At 38.2% G+C, this 21,229-nt stretch overlaps 1 protein-coding gene across 6 annotated transcripts in view; it reads left to right on the forward strand.

The window, feature by feature from the left end:
- The window catches only part of ATG7 (autophagy related 7), a 112,214-nt gene that overhangs the window by 73,986 nt on the left and 16,999 nt on the right, over nt 1-21,229 (forward strand). The window lies entirely within an intron of this gene.

Here is a 21,229-nt window from a genome sequence, read left to right on the forward strand (position 1 = left end):
TAAAATATCAACCAAGTTAGGACATACAACTGGAAGGTAAACTTACTTGCAAGACTTGTAATTAAGTTATGAGAAATTGTCATAGATGTATCTGGCTAGCATTTCCAGAGAAGCAATGGTATTGAATAGGCATCCAAGCTAATGTGGAGCCAATGCCTCCCTCCGCCTCCACTTTCTTTTCCACAGATTGTTTGTAGGTGTGTGCTTCTAGACTGCCAGGATGTGAACAAGGCTGATTCTGTTTTGTTTTTGACTTTTTAGTTAATTTGCTAACTAACTAGGAATCAAAATGGTAGCTGAGGCAATATGGTCCTTCTGAAAGTGGTATAAAGAAAGATGGAATTCCTTGTTGGTGGGGTGGTTTTTGTTTTGCATCCAGACAGCTATAGAGATACTCGCAATCCCTTGAGTTATGTAAGATGTTCTCTAAAATCCAGCAAATTAGAATATAGTTGCATGTGCTCTATTATATGCAGTGTTTTGAAAACGAAGAAGGCAGTAAAATCTTTTTTGAAAAGTCCTAGTAACTGCTGGTTTTTGGAAGTATTTGTACCTTCATGCTATTTTTGGTTTAGTTGTCTTAAACAGAAAAATATTTATCAGTCATGCGATAGTTGTTGACTGTGTGCAAGGTTTCTTTTGGGGAATTTCCCTAATGAAATGTGTTGTATATTTTAAAATTTGGAGCAAAAACTCAAATACAATTTGGCTTTAAAGATACTGTTTTTTCTGTTTGCAGGACAATAATCTTAAATTGAATGTGTGCCTTTCCTTATTTGGACTTGGTCTTAACTAAATAAAACAAGCTCTTAACTGTTTATTTTGACTGAATTTTTCCTTGTAGTCAAAAAAAAGTTATACCTGTCCATTGTTTCATTTACTATAGTGTTTATTATGGTATTGTTTATGGGGAAGTCACTTCTTTGAATAGGTATTGAAATCTGCTTTCCAGTGAAGATCAAGGTTAACTTGCAAACAAGGGGCATGTTGTAAAACAGCTCTAATTACAAGCAGGATTCATTTGTATGAAGGTGAAGAAAAGTTCTGCTACTAATAACGTTTAACCATAAACATTTATAATTTTACAGAGCAATAGTTGACTGTAGTAGCCAGTTAATGAATATGGTGAAGCAACAAGATTTTTACATTAAAATAGCAATGCAAGCAGGAGAGGTCTTTATTCTAGAACCATTCTAGAAAAACTTCTCATAATATTTGGGGTAGTTTTTTGTTTGTTTGTTTTTTAAATAACCCCACAAAGCTAATTAGGGCACTGCACTTGCAACACAAAATTTGTCTTCCTAAGTATGCAATTCTGGCAAATGTGGGAAGGCAAAATGGTGAATTTAAGCAGTGGGACACCAAATCAATAATTTCTTACTGATAGTTTACACACAAAATATTTAATTGCACAGTAGTAAAGTAGTCAATCTGACATATCTACTAAGGGTGTGAAATGTTACAGCTAACATCAGCCTTTAGCCTTGGTTCATTTCTTGACGTGTCAAAAGAAGTCTCAGAGCTTGCAGCTGGTTCCTTTCTAGTGGGAGTAATTCTTTAGAGAGTGAGGACAGTGACATTAGACAGAACAGGCTGAGGAGAAGGTTTAAAATGATGAGTTTCCTTTACAGTTGCTTGCAAACTATTTTTGCAGCACTCCAGTAAATGAGACCCCAAGAGAGAATCTTAGATTTCAGCAGACACCGATTGATTGCTCAGGAGACTTGAAGCTGTTTGGGACTGACGAGAGGAGAGCCAATTTTATCTGCTCTGGTACTTTGGCAGCTCTGCCTGCTGTAACGTCAGGCACTGCAGTGCTTCAGTAGCCATCCTCCTCCGCCTCTGCACGTTGTTCCTCATTTGGAAAAATAGGCCCTGACAAACAGCAGTTGACTGAAAGGCATTCTTACTGCTTTACTCGATCTCTTTTTCATGTTACTAGTTGTTAATATTGCTCTTAACTTTCAAATGTCTGCCTGAAAATAAAGACTGATGAGCAGCTCCTTGAACAGCAGCACGTCTGTGAGGTGAGGAGAGCTAGCCACGCGTTGAGTTGTGCTGATGGAAGTGTAGCCAGCAGGGCGAGGAGGTGAGGCCTCATCTGGAGCGCTGGGCTTGGGTTTAGGCTCCCCAGTACAACACAGAGGCTGATGGCCACCAAAGCAACTCAAGTGTAGGAGCATGTGGCATAGGAGATGTTGAGACAAGCCAGTTGTTCAGCCTTGTGAAGAGGAAGGTGAGGGGGAAATCCTCCTGCCCGCTCAAGCACCTGAGGGGAGTGTATGGAGAAAACAGATGGCTTGTTCCTGGAAGCACACAGTGACAGGACAGCTGCAGCATGGGAAATTCTGATTTCTTGTGAGGAAAAAGGTGGTTGTTTTTCGTCTGTTTGTTATCATGAGGGTGGTTAAATACTGGACCATGGATGAGGTTGAGACTTTGGAGATGTTCAGAATTGGACTGAGCAAAGCCTGAGCAGCTTGGTTTAGTTGTCCGTGCTTGGTGTGTGTGGGGGTTACAGTAAAGTTGTTCCCAAACCCGATTTGTTCTATAAATCTAAGCAAAAGGATAATAATTCTTAGAGAAGAGCATACAAGCATTGTAGTTCATGCATAAATCTATCACCGGGCTTAGTTCTTGTTTTTCAATAAGCCTGCACTTCTGAAAGTTTTGATCATTCAAAACGTTTAAGCCACATTTAAATCTCATAACTAGCTTTCCTGTTTAGTACTTAATTATAATAGGAATTTTAATGTGTTTGGCTATGCTTTTGTGTTAGCAAAAATAAAAGTAGTCCTTGATTGTATTGCTTAATGAAATTTCTTACTACCATCTTTATAGAAATAATTTGAACACTGATTTTAATTTGTGGATTATTCACACTTGATGGCATGAAAGAGTGAATGGTTTTGCTGCAGTAGGAACAAGAGAGAGAATTTTGCACATAACTAACCATGCTCAGAAACTTTCCAACTCGTTGGTTTTAAATATAGGACATGCTATTAGATCACAAGTATTATCATCCACAACGACTGTTCGTGAATACTGCTTCCAAAATTGTGGAGTATGTTGATACAGACGCAAGAAAAAAAGGCTACTTTTTGTTAGACTTCAGTTTGGTACTTATTAAGGCTTTCTCTGGTGTGAGACTACTATTTTCCCTGTAGGGAAGCTTCTGTTTCTGTTTTGTCAAGACAAACAGCTTTGGGAAAAAAATGCTGTTCCAAATTAAAAAAAATAAATCCTACTAGACAGTGTTGTTCCCATCTCTGTCCTTCTTTCTGAAGAAGTAATTTATGCTCACAATTCTAGTGGTTTCTTCTGCTAGGAAGTGACCAAGATTTTTTTATAATTCTTGCATTTACTCATTAATATAGAATGTTATGTATCAAGTTGGGGCCTACGTTCGGGCGTGGTAGGACTGCCCAGTGCCTAAATCTCTGGGAGCAGAGCTGACCATAACCTTTCTGGTCATGCTTGTCAGCAATTTTTTTGTAAGTTAATATCAAGTGTAAACCTCTTTTCCTTAAAAGTAACTGTGATAGGCAGTACTTGGATTTAGACAGCTTCTTTGCTTGTTGCCACTTTCTGTACTTGACATAATGAAGCTCGTACCTCTGTTGAACATGTCTAAACTATGTTGAAACTGTGGGTAGTAATAAACATACAAAACCAGTTTTGAAAAGCTGAAAATCTTATCATGAAGCCAAAGAAAGTTTTGCTATTGACTTACATAACGAGCAATAAGGAGCAAGCAAGCCTTCCTTGTTAAGTTTGAAACCTGACTCATCTTCTGTGATTTGTCAGATAAACTAAGGAGAGTATCTCGACCGAGTGGCAGCAATTTTGGTGAAGTCTGTAATTGCGTAATTTCACCAGCTCCACTGTGATCTGCATAACTAGTTTTTCGTACAAGCCATTTTCAAGAGAAGTCATATACTTCAAAACAAATATTAAGGTGTTGAGAAGCTTGTAAAAACTTCATAATTTAATGTCTACAGCTAGGTAAAAACTTTAGCAATTTATATTAGACACTCCTGGCTATTTTGTGACAGTGGGCTGTGTGTTCTAATACACCTTTTTAGAGCAGATTTCAGTTGGTACACTTTTGAGTTAACAGTGGTAGTTGGTGGCAATTTATTATCTAAGTGGTTAATGTACAACATTCTTTTCTTCAGTAAGAAGTAATGCAGTGTTGAACAATTTAAATATATGAATGCTTTGGGAACCTTTTTGTGTTTCCCTTTCTCAGTCTCACAAGATGAATAAATGAAAATTGATTCTATCTAAGCCTGCTGGAAATAGAATAAAGATTGGATTACTTTTTCTAGATAACCTGGGAGAGTGGATTAAAGATGTAATTGGAAGTAAACCACACAAGACTTGTTTAAGTCATTGTTCTTCTAATTGTATACAAAACAGTAACAAAAAAAGCACGTGTAATATGTGTTAACAAATTTTTTTTTGTGTCTAAAATGGCTTTGAGTTTATTTGTAGGACTTGTATTTGATATTCAGTTTGTGTATGTAAATGCAGTATGTACGCATATGCTAATTTCAGTACTGTAGCTTTTACTTTAACCAAGTAAAATGGTGGAAGAGTTTTAACTTTCTGAACTCATGTTCAGAATGTTTTCACACTATAGTATTGTGCGTTCTTGCAATACATAAATCTTAAAAGCAGTGTAAAAATCAATTAGATATATTTTTTGTGGTCTTGCTTAACCTAGCAATGGATGCACTATTTTGTAGAAACAATTATAATTGACTTCAGCTACTTCTAACTATTTGCCTCAGGCTACGAAATTAAGTTTTCCATTCTCTGAATAGTAACCCTGACAAGAAGTCCCTCTGTTTCCTGTTCTTAATTCTTGCCTGACTCTGTGGATTGAACTGGGTGACTTAACTTTAAAATGAGGTGGTGTGTGTTCCTTCCCAGTCATAAGACATATCGCTCTATTCCAGGAAACACCACCCACTATTGTTTCCAAGACTTTGCAGATCTTATGTACATTAGGTAATTTAATTGTGATACGGTAATTAAGACCAGAAGTTCTTTTGCTCCCCACAAATCTGTATTATGTTTTTTATATTATATATTTAAACAATTAAAGCATTCATATATTTTGCATAATTAGAAATAGACACAAATATATTTAAAAGCTGTACAGAAATTTTAACATAACTATATTGTTGATACGTCAGCATAGAATACTTGGTTGTTCTTGCTGTGTGACTGGCTGTTAACACTAAGTGTTCTTAAATGGAATAAGCACAAAGTTGTTATTTCGTTAGCAATTTCTGTCTCTTATTAACACAGCCATCTCTGCAGCATTTCAGAATATTGACTATTATTCACTGATTTCTTCCTAGCCATCAACTTAGAGATGGTAAGTCATCTCTTTTTCAGAGCAGTTTACACGTCCGACGACTTTTTTAATTTTCCATTTTAAGGCAAAGCCTCATTTGGGTCATCTCTCAAAGAAAAAGCCTTGCCATAATGGAACGGAAATGTTCAGGTTATTTTAATACTAAGAGTAGAGAATATGTGCTGACCTTTGTGCTTGTGACAGAGACAGCAAGATGTGGAAGTGGGTATTTGTAGAGTGCTTTCAGCATTCAAAAGACTTGAAATTCTAGAGAATCCATGCATATCCAGCAAGATATAATCCAGCAAGATATAAATAAGATTACAAGGAATTCAGAACTTATATTAGTCTTTTGAAAACATGTTCAAACAAGACTACTAGGAACTGTAAAGTGATTGCACTACGTATCTGCGTTCAATTGATCTCTTGGACCTGTACACTTCGCAAATGCGTGTAATTGGGTGTATAAGAGAAATATTTGATGCCTTTTCTCGTCTTCCTGGAAGCCTTCAGATATCATTACACCTCAACTTCTAACTCTGTTATTCTAAAAAAAAAAAACTGAAAATAGCAAATTATTATAATGTGTTGTGTACTGCAAATATAAGAACGTGGTGATGACAAGCCACAGTGGAAAAAAGTCTTTTTTTCCACTTCAGTTAGTACTTTTAGAAAGTAGTAATAATAATAATACTCTCAACAATTTTGGGGTGTCCTTGTTTCTCACTGAAGCAACAATTAATTTTTGTAAAATAAGTATTATAGCTTATCTGAAATTGAAAAAGGATTCTTTTCTAAAGGGAAAACCTTGGTAAGTTCATGACCTTTTTCCGACAGTAGGATTAAGACCTTGAAGTGCCAGATTTATCAAAGATATTACTCCATTAGTGAAGATGAGGAAAAAAATGTGAATAGTATTCCAGGACTGCTAAGTTTTTACAAGCTTCTGATTCAAACGCTTGCATTAACAAGCATATTGTATAATGAAATCTGTAGAACATGTTGCAGCGGTATATCACCTCCGCCAAGAAACATCATGGTGCATTTCAACTGAAGAGACATGCTGAATACTGAGATGAGTCTGAAAATAAATGTTTTGATTGGCTGTGTCTTAAAAATGTGTTTTAATTGATTTTATTAAGACGGGCATTTTTCCAAAGCTGCTGTACAAACGCTTTCGGATCTGATCATTCGTCATTTAAATAAATGCCAAAATTCCAGTTGACTTCAAAGAAAGCAGAATTAAGATCTTAGTCACTAAAAGACACATTCTGATTTTATCTTATAAACAGAAGAGTCATGTGTGATAGTTTGTTTGAAAGACAGAAACAAGTACCTGAAGGGAAGTGGTGACTGAGTGAGTCTTCTTCATTTGAATTAACACCAAAGGTGTACATTAGCTTGCTCTCAGAAGACAGCCTCATGTTAAAGATGTCTCTCACGGGACATGAAGTTAGGCCATCAAATACCAGAAGTTTGCTCTTAACAAGCAGACTTCCTTTGGTGCTCCAATTGTCCAGATTATTCATTGCTCCTAGGTTTTAAAATTGCACTGATTCTCTCATAAGTGTGTTACATGGAACAAACTCTCTTACGTTTGTTATATGGAACAAACTTTGTTTTGCTTTGGAACAAATTTAAGATTTTTTTTTTCTTCAAAGGTAGGTCAGTTTCCTAAGTCATTTCCTAGTGCAAGTTCACTAGCTAGTGATGATATGGCTGTGGCAGTGTAAGGAATAAACTCCGAAAAGTTTGTAGAGAAGGTAATATTTTTGTTAGACATACTGATGTAATTGGAAAAGCAAGAGTATCTTTTGATATTCAACCTTTACATGCAAAGGAAAAGCTGCAAAATTACAGCTGTCTGAAGCTGAAGCATTTGCTCTGAGACTGATTGAGTAGTAGAGTTTCTCCTTTGCTTCACTGTCATAATTTCCCTTTATTTATTTATTTGTTGCTTTGGAACATTTTTTAGATTTTTTTTAAAGGGAGGTCAATGCCCTATGTCATTTTGTAGTGCAAATTCATAAACAGTTGCATTGGCCACCACTGAAAGTCTGATAATCCGCAGTTGTAGGCAAGAGGGAGCAAGCAGAGAGCTTGTTAGGCTGGCTCCTCTGCCAAAGCTCACATCTCACCAAGTTTACTGCCAGGCTCTAAATTGGTTGGATTTATCAGATGATTGGAGAGAATTAAGTGGTCAGGACTAAACGAGGAATGTGAGCTCAGAGATGGTTTGATTTTATGGAAAGAGACGGGTGATTTTATAACAGCTGTTTTGTTGTTGATAACTGGGTGCTTATTTCCAGATAGTTTGGGATGCTCTTCATTGGAATATTGGCTGTAAAACGTTTTCTGGAACTTTTCTGGTAAAGAAAACGTGTCTACATGTAGCTCTTTGTTAACTTCCTCAATCTAGATCCTATCTAGGATCCATCTCCTATCCCTTCCCATGTCTCACTTTCGTCTCTGCATCAATAATGGCAGCTATTTCCCCAATTCTGCAGTATTCCAAGCCATGTACCAGTTGTTTGTTTTTCAGTCGCACTGATTTAAAATATAATTATTTTTCCTTCTTCATATTACTGTTCACGACTCAGTTAATATATGGTATCTGTAAGAAGGAATTCAGTTAGGAATTATGGCTTGAAGAGGAAATTGCAGGAAGCTGACACTTTTTGGTTGATGCTCAAAATGCTCAGAATGTAGAGATGCGTCTGTAAATAGGCCGGAGTATTTGGTTTGCAGGAAGGTGGGTGGCCAAGAGGAACACCGATGACAACAGCGAAGCTTTATAAGGCACTCTGGTTCCATCCGGAGGGAATACACAGGCCTTAGACTACAGCAGGAGCTCAAGGAACAACTTTCTGGTTAGCTTCAAACGGGCCTTAGTGAATCACGACATCCCGACAGCAGCCCTGGGCTGCTGCTGTACCGTAGTCATTTAATAGCAAAGAGTACTGAAGAAGAATAGTTACAAGTAATGCCAATTTTATGGATTTTACTTTCTGATGACAGTTATGTGTAGTTATTTGATGGCTAGATGCAGCGCAGAGGACGGGAGCGGGCCAGTGTCTTTTGAAGACAGTCCAGCATTTGCGGTAACGTAACTGGAACCAGTGGGAAGTTCGATGTTACGAGGTACTAATGAAGGCTGCTCTCACAGTTGGCTACTGTGTCTCAGCTAACAGATGGTAAAGTCTTACTGTGACGAGTGAGAGTTGGGATGTAAAAATGGTTTCTGGATTTTGTTTTTTATTTTTTCAGAACCCTTGGCATGGTTATGTGAAAGCTGTTTGCATAACAGAAGTTAGCTCCAGTAACCACCTTTTGTTGTTACAAGATGTGTAGGAGAAGGCCTAATGTTAGTAAAGATAGGTAAGACAGACTCAAAACCCCATGGTAGACAAGGTTGTTTTTTTTTTTTTCATTTCAAAGTCAGGCTATACAGGTGTTTGTGGAGAGAAGAATGTCCTTTGCATCCCAAAACCCAGATTACAGGTAAGAGTTTCTGCTCGTTGATGACTGGCTTCTTTCTAGTTAAACAAAAAAAGAAATGTTTCTCTTTGAGCCAGAGAACGGAATTTCATTCAGCTGTGAAGACAGCTGATTTGCCTTGGGGCAGAATGTGTGAAGAAACAGATGTCCAAAAAAGGAGAAGCACGAGGGAATAGAATAATTGAAACTGCCAAATAAGAGTTTATAAATAAAGCATGTGAAAGCTTACTGTACATAAAGTAAAATCGAATCTAAGATTACTGCGTGCTATCCACTACTTTAATGGACTCTTCAAACTAACATTGTTTTTGTGTTCATAGTCTTGGTTCAGGCTTTACAATGCGGCAGAAAATGTCATTTTCAATAAATGTTTGCACATCACGTAAAAGTAACGTTTAAAATCTTAAACTGAGCGTTACCTGGATTCCTCTTGAAGATATGTTGCCTGTATTCCTTAGAGCATGTTCTGATCTGTTCATAAAAAATTAACGACAGCAGGAGTGAAAACATTGAAAAATTAAAGCTGACATAGTAGTGTTACGAACTGACGTTGAATTTTGCAAACTCCTGAAACACTCTCTCTACAGATCTTGTAACGTCTCCTATTATAAATGTAAAGCTCATAGAATAATTCTTCAGGATTAGATAAGTTACTGTTTGAACTTTCGATTCTGGCTTTTGGTGAATATTTACATGCGTCTCGGTGATGATTTTAAATATTATGTTTGAAAAGTCTTATTTAGCGTAGTGCAGCTATCTGACATGCTGGGATAAGCCACTACAGCCTGTTGGGGTCGTAGGGAACGAATCTGTCCCTAATTCAGATTTGTGTGTTGGGGAAAAAAAACGCTGTTCTGCTGCTGGAGCTGAGCACTTGTTCACTGTAACTTTGCAGAAGAACATCTCATTACAGTAGGTCAGCATAAAGAACAGGATTTTGGTTTCGTCTCAAGAAATTCCCTTAGTTTCCTTGTGGCTTATTCATTTTCACTGTTTCTGAAGAGAGAAAATGTTCCTATTAAAAAAGCATGAATGTATATCAAAGGCATAAAATTGTTTCCAGTGGCATTTCTTCATCTTTATGTTGTAAGAATAATTTTAATTAATTTGATTTGTAATTACGGCCAGAGCAGCAATTCGGAGTCTAGCTGACATAGAGAAGGTAAAAAATACAATGGGATAAGTCCAGGCTTCCATTGGAGAGAAAAATTCTGTTCCTGCTTGCCTGGTGTTAACTGCAGAGCCTTACGGAGCCTTCCCCATGGCCCCCCAGTCCTGCTTCCTCCCCCCACCCCATAGCCATAAGCGCTTTGTCGTGTTGACACTGGCAATCGAACTGTCTTGCTCTGAGTATGAAAGAACTACTTTTATCATTTCTAATATGCAGCCTAGGGCCAAAACAGACAAAGCAATTTTAAAGGACTGGGTTCAGAAGGAGGCTGGAATTCCCATTGTACAGCCCTTGGGAATATGAGTTCAGTAACCAACTCTGAAGCAGTTATTTGTCATAACGACAACTGCTGGGCTGCCCATACTTGGTCAGCTGCCTTCCACACTGTTGGATGGTAACGAGCTCCTTGCCATCCTTCCTTACAAACAAATAATAATAATTATAATAATAAACGATTTGTTATGATTGGAGCTGTCAGGAGATACCTATATTGTTTAATCTGGATTATAAATTCAACGATCATTTTATTTCATATTACTTAAAGAAGTTGGACTAGATCATTGTTTCAGCAATTCAAGAGAATTAACTAATTCTTCTGGTAAAAATAATGTCAGGACTGAAGCCTACTATGTATCAGGGAGCATCTTTGCATCTGTTCCTGTCCAGGGTATTCTATTTTTTAGTAAATGGTGCTGTCCCTTCAGACCATGCCCACTTTGTCCAGTGTTTGTGTTTTGTCTTCAGGAATTTTTTATTCTGGTACCTCTTTGTTGTTCATATTCTCAGGCCCTGTGAGTTTTTTGATGTGCACCCATCTGTGCATCTTGTGATCTAACTTTGTTTGTCTTAAAAAATCATTTTACTTTGTGAGTCTTTTGGGCTGCTGTCACCACTGCTGTCAGCTGACACCTTTCTTTTGCTGTAAAAGGCTCCCAGTCTGCACTGGTATTAGAGCCCTAGTTAATGCCATTTTAATCTCCGTTTCTATGAAGCACTTCTGATAAATATCCTTAAAGTCATTTTTTTGTAGAGCCATCAGCAGTAATCTTTGTTATTAACCTTGATATATTTATCGTTAAATCTCATCACTTGATTTTATCAGTTTAGGGGCTGCCCTTTCTTGATATGCACGTACCTTACTTTTTTGGTACGGATTACAAACCAGGGCGACAACCCCACCTTCTCAAAGCAATAAAGATTGCCTTTTTTAATTTAAGCGTGTCATACAGTATAAGCCAAGGAACATAACTATGTCACCACTACTACGTTGTCCTGCTCATCTGATATTCCGTGAGTCCAGTTCACAAGCATGAAGAATGCAGTAGTTCTCCCATTCCCCATTGTCTTTTAATAAAGCTTGACTTGCTATGTAGTTTTCCATAAGTTTTTATGGTACTTATAATCTTTGTGCATGAACTTTAATAGCTGGAACAACTTGGAACTTGTTCTGCATTTTGAATAATTTGTTGCTTTGTGATTTCTTGTTAACAGCAATTCCATCATAATTTTTAAAAATTTCCTCTTAAAACAAATAATGTGATGTGCTTGCCCAGCTTTGTGCTTGGTTTCCGTATGAATTTCATTTTTCTTCTGTATGGGAAAAATACTGGTCTGGAGATAAATCCCTTTTTGATTGTCTGCTCAAGATAAAGCAAAGAACAAGTGTTCCTAAGCTATTGTCATTGATCTTATCATTGCCCAGATTAGAACTGGACTGCAGCTTGGAGACATCAATGGAGATATATCAGTTCTGTTATCGAACCTGATTTTTTTTTTCCTTATGAAAACCAATTCCTATTCAGTTATTTAATCGGCCATGAAGCAGATCAGCCTAGACATAGTTTTCTGTTCTGTAGGCTTGGAATTTAAAATACGCTTAGACCATTTATTAAATTAATTTGTATTTATTGCTTCATATTTTGTTTAAAATGCATAAAAAATACCTTAAGCTGCCACCCGATATGGTGGTTTTCTTTTCTCCCCTGCAAGGCTGCAGATTCCCCAGAGTGCAAAATGGAGCTGCAGGGAAGAGTCTGCATTTCCATACATAAAGCACTTCCATGTCACATTTCCTCATGGCAGCTGGCCCTTCTCTGAACACAACAGAATGAGCCTGCCTGTTGGCTCTGGGAGCTCTGCCACCCTAGATGAGACAGAGAGATCCAAACGCAGTAAGCTGTGCGCTCTGTTTTGTGTATGGGTTTGTATCATCTTTTTGCTGGTTGTCTGGACCTTAATGAGTTCCAGTCTTGTGGGGCAAGATTGACCCACGTGGAAAAGGTCACTGTGAAGCTGCTCTCCACAGAGCTGGCACTTCACATACCAGTTCATAATCAGTGCGTTCGTGCCATCTTAAAACTCCTTTCCTTCCCCTATTGAAATATAGGTAGAAGAGGGAGTATGTGCTGATGACTGTGGTGCCACTGCCAAAGCAGGAGAACATTTGGCTGTTTGCAGAGCACAACACTGCACTTGTTCCTCGCACAGGTGATTTACGTGAGCTCCACCTCGGTGCTGTTTCCAAATATCTCTTTGTGTCATGCTCTGTGTTGTGTAGGTGAATGGCTTTCGGCTGTTTTGGAACACGGATAAAAAACTTGCTGGAGGATCTTTGAGAGAATCCTGTGTTACCCGCCCCGTCCTTTCTAAATGAAGGAGCCAATTTGAATTCATCTCCCAGTTTCAGCTGCTGCCTGTTTGCCACGCTGTGGTTCGCTGTGAGCTTTAAATATATTGTTGCTATCCTCAGCGGGCACTGAAACTTTGAATGTGCTTGTTTTGAAATTTCACTGAGGCATACTTAGACTCTTACAAAATCCCTCGCAGACGTTAGTGTAAGTGTGTTGGCACTGCATGTCTACTAGGGCTCCGAGATTGTTTCTTTGATTGCTCATTTGTGAGCTTCTATTAAAAGATGACTTGTCTGTTAGCCAGGTGTATGGCCAACCTGGGTAATGGTGTCCGTGTGTGGAGTGCTCTGGCTGGAAGAAAGAGGCTTAAAAACAAGCTCGGAGAACTGATTGACCTATGTGGAAACAGCCTGCACAGATGTGTTGTAATATCCTTCCCACTTCAGCAGACATGACTAAACAGACTTTGTCTGCTCTGAACAATTAAGATGTTTGCCAGTGTGTGCAGGGCCCCGTGCATGTTCCAGCTTGTTCCTGACTGGTGGAGGAGTTTTTCAATTTGTGCAAAAACATTTTGGCTCTTTGTGTTCTCTTCATTTTATGGTTTAGTCAAGAACTTTTAACTTTTCAAGAAGCACCTTAGGCTTTGCATAAATAAAAACACTTCCAGTCTTCTGATTTTTCTGGTCTTTATAATTCCCTGGAAGCGGTACTTACATGGCCGTGAAAGCAAACCTTGCTGTATATGAAAACAAAGTAAGAAAACTCAATGATGTTTATTCATGACCACAGCAGTATTCCTGTCCTTGTGCTCAGAAAGAATGGGAGAATCTCTGCTCAGAGCTTTGCTTTAGTGTGGAGGTTCCTGACTTTAAGTTTAGAGCTCCTGAGTGGTATCCAGAGCTTGCAAATGAAACTGAGGCTGATGCTGTGTATCTGGTGTCAGCGGGAACTTCTTGCCGTCAAATTAAATAAGACAAGGAGCAGAAAAGTCACTAGTGTCAGGAGGCTACCAGTAAAAGCTCTGAGAGAAACAAGATCAGGTTTATCATGCCGAACGGTGTGATCAGTGTGGGTGTTGGGCCTGGGGTTAGTTACTGAGGGTGTGTGACTGGTCCATCCAAAGCCACCTCTGAAGGTGGCACTTCCAGAGCCAGAAAATTGGGCTGTCCCGAAGGGGGCTGAAGAGTGAACTATCTGCGGAGGTGGGCTGGCCCGCCAGATATCTGTAGCTGAGTCTTTTCTCCAAGGCAGATGTGCTTCCTTTGGGTTACCTACTCTCCTGTGTGTCTCATATCTATCTGGTAGGTAGGTAAATTGAATGAAGGTAGCCAATTTGAAATGTTGAACCCTCTGAAGAAACAGCTTTCCAATATGAAGCGCAGAGATCTAAGCCTGGGATTTGATTGTTAATGTATTGGTTCTAATCCCTCAGTGTTGTTGGTTAATGTTAGGGAAGGCTTTTTTTGTTCTTGAGACTTTGATTTAGCTGTATTACTACAAAGACAGGAATACAAAAGTTTCTGTGAGCAGCTACTTCCCTTACCTCACCGAAATCACCCAGAGCAACAATACTTAGATATCAGACTGCCAGGAAATGACTGCATCAGACTGCAGGAGCTGATCATTCAGTCTTTCAGAAACCCTTTGAACTAGGAAAGAGTTCTATGACTTTCAAAAGAATAATTGTAAAGCATGTGTTTGTTAGTAAGTATAGATCATTTGTTCTGTATTAAGATGATTAAACCGTATTTGGCTAAAAGTTTGCTACCTGGGGTTTTCGGCTGGGACTAGAACTTCACCGTGGTGCATACTGAGCAGCACACAAAAAATAAATGCCCTCTCTGCTTCCCCTTAGTAGTCCCCTTTCCCACCAACAAAGAAGCCTTTAAAGCAAATAAGGAGTAGTTCAGATGCTAAACCCATTAAAGGATTTAATTGATCACAATGGATATAACTTAGTCAGCTGAGTAACATCATGATGCTGATACAAGTTGAATTATAACACCTAACTACAAGTTGTTCAGTATAATACAGAATCATAGGAAATTTAGTCTGAAAGGAAGCTCTGGAAGTTGTCACATCCAGCTATGCCCTCAGTGCAGGGCTGCGCCTGTGGGCAGCTTGTTTCAGAGCTTAACCATTGCCACTTGACAGTTTTGCCTTATGTCCAAACAGAATTTCTCTTGCAGCAACTTGTGCCCATTGCTTGTTGGTCTTCCAGTATGTATCCCTCAGAGGAGCCTCGTACCTGATTCCACAGTCAAATGTTTGCTGGAACAGAAATGCAACATTGAATTTTCCTGAAGGGAGTTATTGCATTGACATTTTGTGCTAGAGAAAGAAGGAATTATTTTATCTAAATACAGTAGGTCAGTTAGGTGAAATATATGCAGCTAGGAAGATTCTTCCTCTCCCTTGGAAGCTTGCCTTATCTGAAGAGTGGTCTAGCAAAATAGAGCACTGTTTTATAAAAATCACCACTTGAACTATCTTGTTCTCTCAGATAGAGCAGAATGATTTATAAAGATTGCCTCTGCCAAGGCTACGTAGTCTAATCAATGGAAGAAACAGCTTGACTTGAAGACGGAGGAAAACTTTGACTGGATCTTTATTAAATATTGTGTTAAGGACTAAGAAAATAGTTCCTCTTTTTAATATTCTGTTTTAATGCCCCCCCCCAAACAAAAATCCTGTCTTTAGTAGTTTGAAACTCTACTCACAAATTCAAGTTTTATTGCAGCCCATCATTTGTTTCTTTTATTCCTGAATGTGATTAATTCAATTTTGAGGAAAATAAATGAACAAGTTATCCATGTGATATCATACAGTTTTTGGTTGAGAATGTGTCCCTTGTGGATAGGTCAATGTGGGAGAAAATCCCATGGTAACTGATAAAAAGATAAGTGGAGAACTGATGCTTTCGTGAAAGGCAGAATGATGTGCAGTCCCTTCCTTAAGGTAGGAAATGGCTTGGGCTGTTCAGGGCAGTAACGTGTAGTCAGAGACAAGGAGTCTGCGGGAGAAAACAATGCCAGTGGAAAGAGAGAAAGAGAAGATTTGTAGTTGGAATAAGAGACCTAAATGATAGATCTGTGCTTTGAGTGGGATTGAAGCAATCAGTGTAAGTCTCAGAACATTGAGAAAATTAAGGGAATTTAAAGCATAAGATGATGTGGGCTTTACCGAGGACCTCTGGACAGACAGGAAGATGTTAAAAACGGTTGTGGTATGGCTTAAAGTCATCTTGATGTGTGCCTCAAAGAAAGGCAGCATTTAATCTAATACCCGGGATGGATTGAATTACTGGGGGGAAAAAAAAGGAGAGGATTTCAAAGGCAGAAATGACTGGTGCTAAATACTTCCCTGCTTACAGTTATGAAGAAACCAAACTTTATTTATGTCTTTTGAATCTCCTTTTCTCCATGTTGTTAGTTTTATAGTCTTAGATCCACAACCTGGATATAGTACGACTCAAATTTGGATTAGCTCTCTTGAAAATATCTCTTGAATATCTCCTGATTCCAGTAGTAAAAAAAAAAAAAAAAAAAAAAAAAAAAAGTGGAGGAAAACAAAACCTCCGTTCTTAGTTGCAACAGAGTTTTCTATACTGTTATGAAGAGGAAAGCTGTTCCAATAGAATTCTAATTCATTAATTTATCAGAAAAGAAATAGTAGGATTACATGAGAGCTTTTAAATATTTTTTTTTTGTGATAGAGTAGCAGGCATTTGAAAGTTAAATCCAATAGATGTGGTCAGCTCCACAGAAAATACAAAACTGTCAATTCTTGAGCTTCCATTCAGGATACTTTGGAAGAATGGTTTCCTAGGAAAATGGTTTCCTAGGAAAACCATACTTTGTGTTAGATTTTTTTTTGTCTTCTGCTTTAAACAATAGTTGAATACAATGCTAATCCTTTTGTAAGGATATTCCAAAAATATTATTGAAGTTCAGTGTAAGTCAGAACGGCTAAGAAGGAGATGAATATATATGGATCTGTGGGCCAGAACGCAGCTTTTTAGTGGGCATGGTGCAGGATAAGTCTGCCAGCTTGCACAAAACAAAATTCATATTTAGGGATCAAGGTCATATGCAATCAAAATAAAAAGATAATCAAAATAGCTCTTTAAGGTGTTTATTTTGGATAAAATAATTGGCCTGCCTGAGACCTATAATGTAGTTATTCAATACAATCTTAGATTTCTCAAGCTTAGACACAAACATTTAAATTCATGTTTTGAGAGTGCTCCTCAGATTTTTCTTCAGTTTGAAAAGAGGAGCCTAATGTTTCAATTATTTGTAAGAGTAACTTCCGTGTTTTGGTTTATATCAAGTCTCCCCTTATCTCCTATGCAATAGCTATAATCACCTGTTCCTTTTTGTTTCTGTTTATTGTAAGTTCTATAAGAGTTGAAGAGCTTTATAAACTGAGTAAAAGTTTAAGGATCATTTATTACTTGAAAGGAAGATTTTTTTTTTCATGTAACATGATCTTACATGTTCATAAATGAGAATATTTGGAATGTCATCTGAAAAGAAAGCATCACTAACAGCACATCATCATACTGCTGCTTGAGCCTGGTCCTCTCGGCCCCAAAGGAAAAGCGATGCGATGTCTGATGCGATGGCAGCTCTGTTCTCTGCTGCAGTTTGTTGGTCTGGGGTTATGGCTCAGTTGGGTGCTGCGTAGCCTGACGTCCCTTGGCTTACGCAACCTGCTGGGAATCACAGCATGAGAAGATATCTCGTTAGGCCCTGCCATATTTTACAACTTTGTTTGAATTCAAACACTTCATTGCTCAAAGTTATGCAGAACAACCTCCTAAGTATATTCCAGTTCTTTCTTTGGGGGAGGAGCTGGTGGTGAAATGAAAAGAGATGCTATATTTAAGATAATGTAAATTCAGTGCCACAAAGAGGTAAAGTATGCATTCATGGTGCAGGAGACCTGTTGCTTGTTTTATGGTGAATTTTTTTGGGAAAAAAAAATCATTTAACAGTCTTGGGTTTTACTCCTATTTTGAAAACATACTGACTATATTTGCTATTTAATTGCAATCAAATTTTTAAAAGTAGCTGCTCACTCCGGCGCTCACAGTTGGATTAACGTGTTCTTTCTGTGGTCCCTGTTGATCCCATAAACTCAGTGTAATTGCATTCATACAATAGGCAAAAAGATCAAAGTAGTCCCATATGGGGTGGGGGGGAAGAGCATTCTGAGCCAAAACAAGCTGTCTGGCTTGTAAGCAATTGGAAGCCTTTCCTGCAGCACATCTGCAATGTACTCTGCCTTACAGAGCTCCATAGCGTGGCTCACCGCGTCATTCGTGTGACTGCGATACTAGGGAAAACTTACAAGTAACAGTGCCGTGCTAGTCTTGACAAGACTAAATAGACTTGTAATCAAAGGATTGTTTGGTACCATATACGTTACATTGGTGGGGCAAAGGTTGGTGCTCTTCTTTTTCAGATCATTGGGTTCAAGTTAATAAAGTGCAGCAGAAGGAATTTGATTTTTCACTCGGTGAAAAAGTTGCTGTACTCCAAGAAGCACATCACTTGGCATGGTCATGCCATCTTTGACCAGTTTTGTGCTGTCAGGTTGAAATAGGTTCATGTACAGTTGGGAACTAGTTCAAGCATTGTTTTCTGACTGCATTCTGCAAATGGAAAAGGCCAACACTTTGTTAAAAGCAAATCTAGCAGGACAGATGGGTATAAGGAAAGGGAAAACGAGGGAATTAGATATGGAGATGTGATAGCTTGGACACATACAAGTATTCACAAAAGATCCGTTAGCCCAAAAGATGTTGAAATTTAATGGTCAGAAAATCTAAAGCAATTTTGAAGAGGGTTACAGAATCGTAAGTCATGCAAGACCCTCCTAGCACAAACACTGTGTACAGTTTAATCAAGATTCTTGTTGGTTCAGTTGCATGCTAATGAAAGTGGTTATCGTAAAATAATTCTGATGCTAGTACAAATTTTCAGCTGAATCTAGGCTGGATTTGTGGTTTTTGAGACATTTCCTGAGTCACTAGGTAGGTTTTTAAATGAACTTAAAGCTGCCTATATTATATAGAAAGTTGCGTGATGCACGGGCATAGCAAATGCTCTAAGAGCGAGGCAGTATGCTTACAGAGGTCTGGTTTTGCTGATGCACTTTCTGCTTCCTCATGTTAATTTTTTGTCCACTTGAAAGAATAGGATTCTAGCAGAACTTAACCATAAACCATATCTGCCTGTTGTGTTTCTAGAATATCTCTGCCTTAAATATCTAAATATTTACTAATTGTGCTTTTATACTGATGCTTGCAATTTTTTATGTTATGTTCATTTTATGCTATTTGATAAACATAATGGGAAAAGTGACATATAAGATTTTAATAATCATGGGGAAAACTGATATGCAGGATTCTGATACTTACGTTCTCTAAGGTTTTGGACTGAATTACATGAAATAAAAATCTGATTATTGCAGTATCATTTATGTGTTCTAGGACAGCAAACCATCTTCTTACATTTGCTTAGTTTCACCTGGTGTGTTCAGAAATTATTTTAGCTTCTAACAAAATGAAGAACATTTTTTCTGCATAGGAAGAGAGAAGAGAAAGTTTTCCATCACTTCTTCATGCCTCCTCCACAAGCTAGAGATGTTGTGTATACACCACATGTATCTCCATGGAAGCAGTGATGAGATCAGTGAGGTCATTGGATAAATCAAAACTGTAGCAAGATAATATTTTGATTGTTTTTCAAGTTTTCTATTACTTATGCGTTATATACAGCACACTAGAGGAAATATCTTTATACTAAAGAGGCACGCAAAATGTGCATGTAAGATGACATAACAGCATGTGGGAAGTCTGCATCACTTTTTCTGCCAAATACTGTTTTCTGATAATGGGACTTGAGCTGAAAAAGATCCGTGGTGTTGACTCCAGAATTATTTAGAGTAATGCATATTTGGTTTGTGTTTGCCAGTTTCAGTTTGTGAACATGGTTCTTTAGAGTGATCTATATGTCTTGGTTTTTAAGGTAAAATTCTCAAATTTAGGATTTTTCAAGTAAGAAATTGTTCTATATAGACATACCCTTTAACATTTCCCTGTTTTTATGAAGGATTCCTGTTTACCATTGGTAGATTGGTGAGCTTCACAAGAAGTTTTTGAATCTGTCAGATGATAGCTCAGTGAATAGACGTGACATGCTGGAAGGAGTTCGGTGTAGGGCCACAAACATGATTAGAGGGCGCAGAGCACATGTCTATAGGCTGAGAGACCCGGCTTTGTTCAGGTTTAAGAAGGCTGAGGGGAGAATGTGTAACTGTTGTCTTCAGCGACCTGATGGCAATGTACAGAGAAGACAGAGGTGCAGAATGAAAGGATGAGAGCCATCAGGCACAAGTTGTGACGTGACAACTTCTAGTCAGAAAGGGGAAAAAAAATTCAGCATGAGCGTGGTCAAATGCCGGAACAGGTTTCCTAGAGCGGTTGTGAAATCTCAGAAATAGTTAAAACTCAGCCGGACAAGGCCCTGAACAACCCCATCTAGTTTGTTGTGCTTTGAGGGGAGGATTTGACCAAACCATCTGCACGGTACCTCTAGTCCAGCTCAGTCGGTGGATCTGTGATCCCACACTGAAACACCGACTGGACTTCAAGTATCGTGTTTTATAATCTCTTTATGATTTGTCTGAATCGTTTACCTCTGAAAGTCACGTGAATAGCTTGTATTGTAAAACTGCTGCTCTTTTTTAATCATAGTGACTGAAATGTTTGTTTTGTATGACCTGAAAACTAATTTACACATCTTAGATAGCAGTTATGTGTCACCTGTGAATTAAAAAGCTGTAGAGGAACATGGCAAGCTGTTGATTTACAGCAGAGCAAAGTCTGTGTAGCTGGAATGGAATAGGCTCGGGCGTGTAGATAGTGATAATTATTTTGACAGATCCATTTATGCATATGATTTGGATTTCCTCTACAAAGTTGTGAAACCCTTTTCGAGTAAATGTGCATTTGTATCTACGTTGCGATTTTTTTGGAGATGTATCTTTTTACATTTAAAACTGTAAAATCTGGGCTCATCGAATGAGGAAAAGAATTTGAGTGTATACTTTTGTATACTCTAGTGTTTTTATTTTCAGTTCAGTCAAAGGATTTATGAGTGCTAATCATTGCTATGACAATATTTAATTGTGGCTTCATTCAAACAATTTCTGTTTGGATAGTTGCCTTTCGGTGCTAGTAAAATGAAGTTTCGAATCCCACACCAAAATATGGTAATGGAAATCATCACATCTGCTTGGTGGGGGGTGGTTGTTTGTTTTTACACTTACTCGTTTTCAGTTTTTAAGAGCCTGAGGAAAAGACTTTGTAGTAGAAAGTACCCCCATAGGTAGACGTCATCCCAACAACTCAAGTGCCGTGCCCTGAAAAATGGCCTTTGCAGCTCCAAAGACCATTCAGAGGTCATCTTACTGCGGAGGGGGATAGGTTTTCTATTTGCTTGCTTCTCTGCTTTGTTTTTTCCTGGCACAAAAAGAAACAATTGAAGG

Source organism: Anser brachyrhynchus (assembly GCF_964034855.1).
Source record: "Anser brachyrhynchus genome assembly, chromosome: 10".
Classification (NCBI taxonomy): Eukaryota; Metazoa; Chordata; class Aves; order Anseriformes; family Anatidae; genus Anser; species Anser brachyrhynchus.